This window comes from Beta vulgaris, chromosome 3, assembly GCF_026745355.1.
Source record: "Beta vulgaris subsp. vulgaris cultivar EL10 chromosome 3, EL10.2, whole genome shotgun sequence".
NCBI lineage: Eukaryota > Viridiplantae > Streptophyta > Magnoliopsida > Caryophyllales > Amaranthaceae > Beta > Beta vulgaris.
In genome coordinates, this window is record NC_079204.1 from 7429694 (window position 1) to 7435545 (window position 5852).

The 5852-nt window shown below is 33.1% G+C and overlaps 1 long non-coding RNA gene across 1 annotated transcript; it reads left to right on the top strand.

The window, feature by feature from the left end:
- The first annotated feature begins 327 nt into the window (after positions 1-327).
- On the top strand, positions 328-2691 carry LOC104888474 (uncharacterized). The gene is made up of 2 exons (XR_789448.3): positions 328-455; positions 2084-2691. It is a non-coding gene; the product is annotated as an uncharacterized LOC104888474 (long non-coding RNA).
- Positions 2692-5852: the final 3161 nt, after the last annotated feature.

Here is a 5852-nt window from a genome sequence, read left to right on the forward strand (position 1 = left end):
GTGCACATGAAAAGTCTGAACATTCACTACCTTTGATACTCTTTAATTCAGTTAAACCAACTCATTATTTTTGTTCTTTCTATTCAATATTCATTCACAAAAAATTAATGTTAACAATCACTCACAACCTTTTTATTTTTTTACATTAGCGAATTAATATATCTAAATTCATCTAACTGTTGAATTTTTCACATTTAAGTTTAATCATAAATAAAGTACGAATGGAATATCTAATAGAATAACAACTTTTGAAATTAACGCACGCATCGAGTGCATATGAAGGCTAGTTAATAAATACTGTAACGCCTTACTGAAGTGAGTGAGATTGTGCACACCGAATCATTTACTCTATCGTCTATAAAAAGCATCATTTTTTCTACTTCACTCCACCATTTCACAAACCCTAGCAAGTCTTTTCATTTCCTCTACGTTTCTCTCGTCTTCGCCGATTAAAGGTTTTTCCATTTTCTCTCTCTTCTTTCCTCATGTTTCTATCTCACTTACATGATAATTTTGCCTTTTTTTTCTTCAGCATTCTTATGTATATTTTATTATGTGTGTTTTATGTGATATTTCACACGTAAATGATCTTCGATTGTGTTTTTTGTTGCGTTAATAAGTTGGATTATTGTACTTTGATCTTCAAGATTATTGTCTATTTACATGATCATATTATTATTATTATTATTATTATTATTATTTATTCTATGTTTGTTTCATGGATCGAAATTTGAAGAGAAATTTTTTGAATCTCCGATATTCTGGGGATTATGCTGGTTTATCGCGGCTTGCTCAGATTCTTAGGTTTGTTTTTATGGTGCATTATTTGCAGTTATGAATGTCTCCGTTTTTATGAATTATTTGTGTGTTTTTTTATGATTGATACCTGCAAAAAGATGAAATAATAAATTCGTGATGAATGGTATAATATGATTTGGTTTATCTTCTCATTTATATTTCTGTTACCGTGAGTTGATAGATTGAAGACATTCTTGTAGATGTTGAATAATCAAGTTCAACCCAATCAATTGTAGCAATAATATGGGACTTGTTTGATATATGAATGTAATAAATCTATTTGATTAAGAATCTGAAAATTTTCTGAAGTGTGGTGTCTTAGTTAATGTCTTTGCAATTGGTACAATGTTGTGGAATTGGATTACAGATTTTTATGAAATTGGTTTCAACTTATGTTCGTCATAATAGATCTACTTCCTTTGTTTTTTTTACATGTTACACTTTTCAAATCACATACTCGTAGTTAAAATTTTTGGAGAGGAGAGAGATAGAGAGAAAGAAAACAAAAGGGTCTCATGTGAACATGTGATAGGAGATAAAGAGAGAAATTATTATCCGAAATAAAAGTGTAACATCTAATTTGAAACTTCTTAAAATAGAAAGTATAACATGTAAAAAAAAACGGAGGAAGTAATAAGATTCCATGCGACGATGTTGATTGTATTAATGATAATCTATGTTCAAAATCTTCTCATCTTGACCACCAAAGTCTAAGTTTTCCAATTAAAAAGGTAGTGTGATTATTGCCAATTATGACCTTTCTTTGTGTGCTAGTGATTCCTGTTTTGATGCACTATTACTCTAAATTTGTAAATGTTAAAAACTCTAGGTTTTGTGTATGGTTTTTCATCAGTTGATTAAACGAATTCTGTAATAAAGTCATTCCTAATCATTTGATTTGGAGAAATGGACACTTCAATTCTATATGAAGCACAGAGGATATCGTTCTAAGAACCTGAACCTCTTCTTTTGGACTTATTTTTAGTTCATTTCAGTTCCAGTTTAGTTTAGTTACTTTCATCAATTCAGTTTCTACGACTACCAGTTCATTTTCAGTTTATTCATGTCCAAAATAACAGGGCCTAAATCAAACATATTGTTATGATTAGGCTCCGGCATAAACATAAATGTCAGCATGTTGCTTGTTTACTAGTGAAAAATAAGATACAGAACCCTAAATTATGTGGAATTTGAAATTGCATATATACTAGTCCCATTTTGTAAAGTGCCTGTCATATGAATGATATAGTGCTGTGTTTTGCATTAACTCTCTGGCGTACTGCAGGAGATGTCGGACCAACGCCACTACATTGGCCTTGTTGAGGTTGTCCCAAGCAATGCAGTGAGCACGAAGCAAAGTGGAACAAGTATTGGAAACTATGAGAAGACCACAAGGAACAACATTTGCGACAAACAGAGTGGGAGTTATCTGCGCCAGACTGCTAAGGAGTCATACTCTAGTGGGGATTACTCCAACAGGGGGAAAACTGGATACAAGAATGAATACAAGACTAGTGAGACTGTCAAGGTTGGTGACAAAGGGGGTTACACTGAGTACTTCAAGCAGGAGAGAGTCACTCGGGTTAACTATGACAGTGGCAGCCACTCTGGAGGCAGCAAGGGCGGATATGGTGGTGGCAAGAAGTATCTTCACTGAAGGTTCTTAGGTCGTCTTTTATCTGAAATAAAAATGACTTTTGAAACTTTTGAATTGTGTTGATATGCAGGTTTAATCTCCAAATTTAGAGCTGGTTTTCTTCTAGTTTTGAAGATAGAAATTCAAAAACTGTTTGAAGCTCATGGTTGAATGTTACCACGGTTTTCTCGAACAAGTTGCATATTTTATGTTCTCGTCAAATTTATATCCAACATGTGCAAATAGTTCATATTTTAGTAGTGTCTTTTGAGTAAATTTTTGTGATAGTAACTTTGCGAAGTATTCTCTTACGCTGGTAATTTTGAAAACGCTCATTAGTTTTTTCCAAAATTTCAAAACATTATGCACCAAGGGACTTCCAAGGGACCTTACCTTCAATTTACTCATTGACAGACTAGAGGTGGATGCATTTGAAACTTTTTAACTCGACAGAAATAACTGTAAAATCCCCAATTTTGATAAATTTGTTCGGTTAAGATTTGTCTCATCTAAAGCTAGTAAAATTTTGACCAATGTATTTGATCAATATCGTACTCACTTTAGTGAAAGTACTTAGGGGGTGTTTGGTATGAATACCGTAAACGGAATGAAAAGGATTTTGATAAGGAGGGGAAAGGGTAATAATAAGTGTTACCTTTATTAGTTGTTTGGTATCCTAATGGATAAAAACAAATATAACCCACTCCTTTTCCTCTTGTTTGAGGAGTGAAACGTTATTTGTTTCCTTAGGTTTTTGAATGGAAACAATTTGGGGGATGTGTTTCCCTCAAGTAACGGTAATTGTTACTTTACACACTAACCAAACAAGTAGAAACGGATTTTGTTACTTGATTCCGTTTCTTTTGTGAAAAAACATGATACCAAACACCCCCTTAATATATATTGTAAAAGCTATGTTTATGTGCGAAAATAATTAAATTGTCAAGTTCTAAAATATATGTGACAGAAGAAGCTTTGTTATTGGGCCTCTAGCCAGTATTTTCGTTTGTCAAATGAGTTGGTTTGTCAAATGAGTTGCTTTAACGGGCTTTACGCTTATCGTATTTGCCGCTCAATCTACTAAGCGCAATTCTCAACTACAAAAGATGGATTAGCCAAATTCTGCTGATCCAATATGCAATTTTCTTCCCAATCTAGTGATCTCATGAGTTAGAAGTGAGTGAAGAAGATCTTCCCTCTCCTGACTCCTCTTTAGCTAATTATTATTCCCTCCTCTTTTTTAGTTACTATATTTACTTTAGTACACAGGTCAAGAAAACATGTGGAGACTACTGAAAAGTAGTGCAATAAAGCATAAGGTAGTTTTTTTGTGTGATCAAGTCAAAAATAAGGGTATAAAGGTAAGTAATGTGTAGATACCACATACTAATGGTAGAAATATTTGGCAAATATAACAACTTTAAATTGACATGTCTAAATGATAAAATGTAGCAACTAAAAAAAGAGGGAGGGAGTACTTCGTGCACATGTTGAAAATCTCAATAATTATTCCGAATGCAACACTTGTGATATATGACAATACAATGTTCTCCTAACCTTCGGAATTTTATGCAATGAAGTATTGCATATTTAATCAGGTGTAGTATTAATGTTTATGGTCTTCCGTCTTTACCTTCAAAGACGAACATATTTTACTACTAAAACACATCCATTTCCATATAAGGAAATAAATCTTGGCTAGGTTCCATGGACAGTGTGAAAATTGAAATGAACCTCAATAGTTGAATTTCATTACAAGTTAGAGCGAGAAAACTAGAACCCAAAACTTATTCCTCAAAGTCTCAAAAAGAGATTATGGTGTGTGATTGAATTTGCATAGAAATTTCTAAACAAAGTACCTAACAGCTCCCTAACAAACTTGCCAATATCTGCATAACTTCTACAACAAGAAGAATAAGAATAATATTTTGCCGAAGAGATGGTGATCTGTTACTATTTACATATCACCGTAATCTTTTATAAATTACACGAAATACAATGTGATATGTTATTATTCACATATAACCGTAATTATTTAGGACATATAACCTCACATACCCACTTAACCTAATATTTTGGATGACGATACAAAACATAGAATAGTAGGAGGAAATAATACAACCTTGTGAATTTCATGTAACTGAGATTCGAGCATGAGATAGGCGATGACTTTCGCTAGTTTATCATTTAACTCAATGGTTGGACGTATTAAAGCCAACTCAAAGACCAGATCAATGTTCAGTTCAACATTGAGACTAGCACGATTAAGCTTTTGTACAACAATGATATTTGCTACAAAACACTTCAATATAACAGATTAATAGGTGTACGATTTACAATAGGGTTCAGTTATCCCAAATTACAAAAGAAAAAGGATGAGAAAAAAAACTTAAAATTTTTTTGTGGCTTCCAATAGGGGAACTCCTTAGGAAGAAGGACCCTACTGGAACAAAATCTCTTACATGTCCGCCAGCCTAGCTACATAGGTGGATGATTGAGAGTAGGGAGATATAAGAGAATTCATATTCTCAAACACAAGTAGGTAGTGAGGTTCGAACTTGTAATAAGGTGAGTTCCCCACCACCTCCACCAAACAAGTTTGATTATGTAAAAAACTTATACACGAAGTTGACTTCTATGCAACTGGGACGAAGCTCGAATGCTCGATTAACATAGATATGCTTTTCTTTTTGTTGGTAAAATGTAAGAATTATTATCACCGAAAAAGCAGTGAGTACCATCTACAACCACGCACTAAACACAACTATGAGAAAAATAAAGCACCATCAACAACCATAACCTAATTGTAATGTCAATATATAGCTAATATGTTTATTATTTTTCATGTGTACCATACTCCCTTCATTATAAATAAACATCTTCTTAGACATTTTTGAATGCAACTTATGAGTTGATAGCATGAAATAAAAGCTATTTTTGCTAGATAAAGTTAATTTAGAAATTGTTCAACAAAAAAATAGAAATTACAAATAATTGATGGAAAAAGACAGATCAGTGAAGTGTCCAACCTCACATAAAGAATGATGAAAAAGATATAGTCACTGACTCACTGGAGGGACCAACCTCACATAATTGAGTATTCACTGCCCGTTTGGTCGATTGTCATAAATAGTGATAATGGTAATGCATTTTAGCGTAGATTTATAAAATAGTTCTCATGTCAATTACCCATCATGGGCTATGATAACGCCACTCCATCCCCATTTCTTCCTAAATTTTCATTACCATCCATTATCATAAAGGAATGTGGTATTGAGTAGGAATGAAAATTCATGAAAAAACCACATGTTTGAAGAAGATGCAGTTTCATTACCATGGGTGTGGACATGAAATTTTCTTGCAAAATTACACTACAACTCATTACTATTAACACCATTTATGACGATGAACTAAGCGG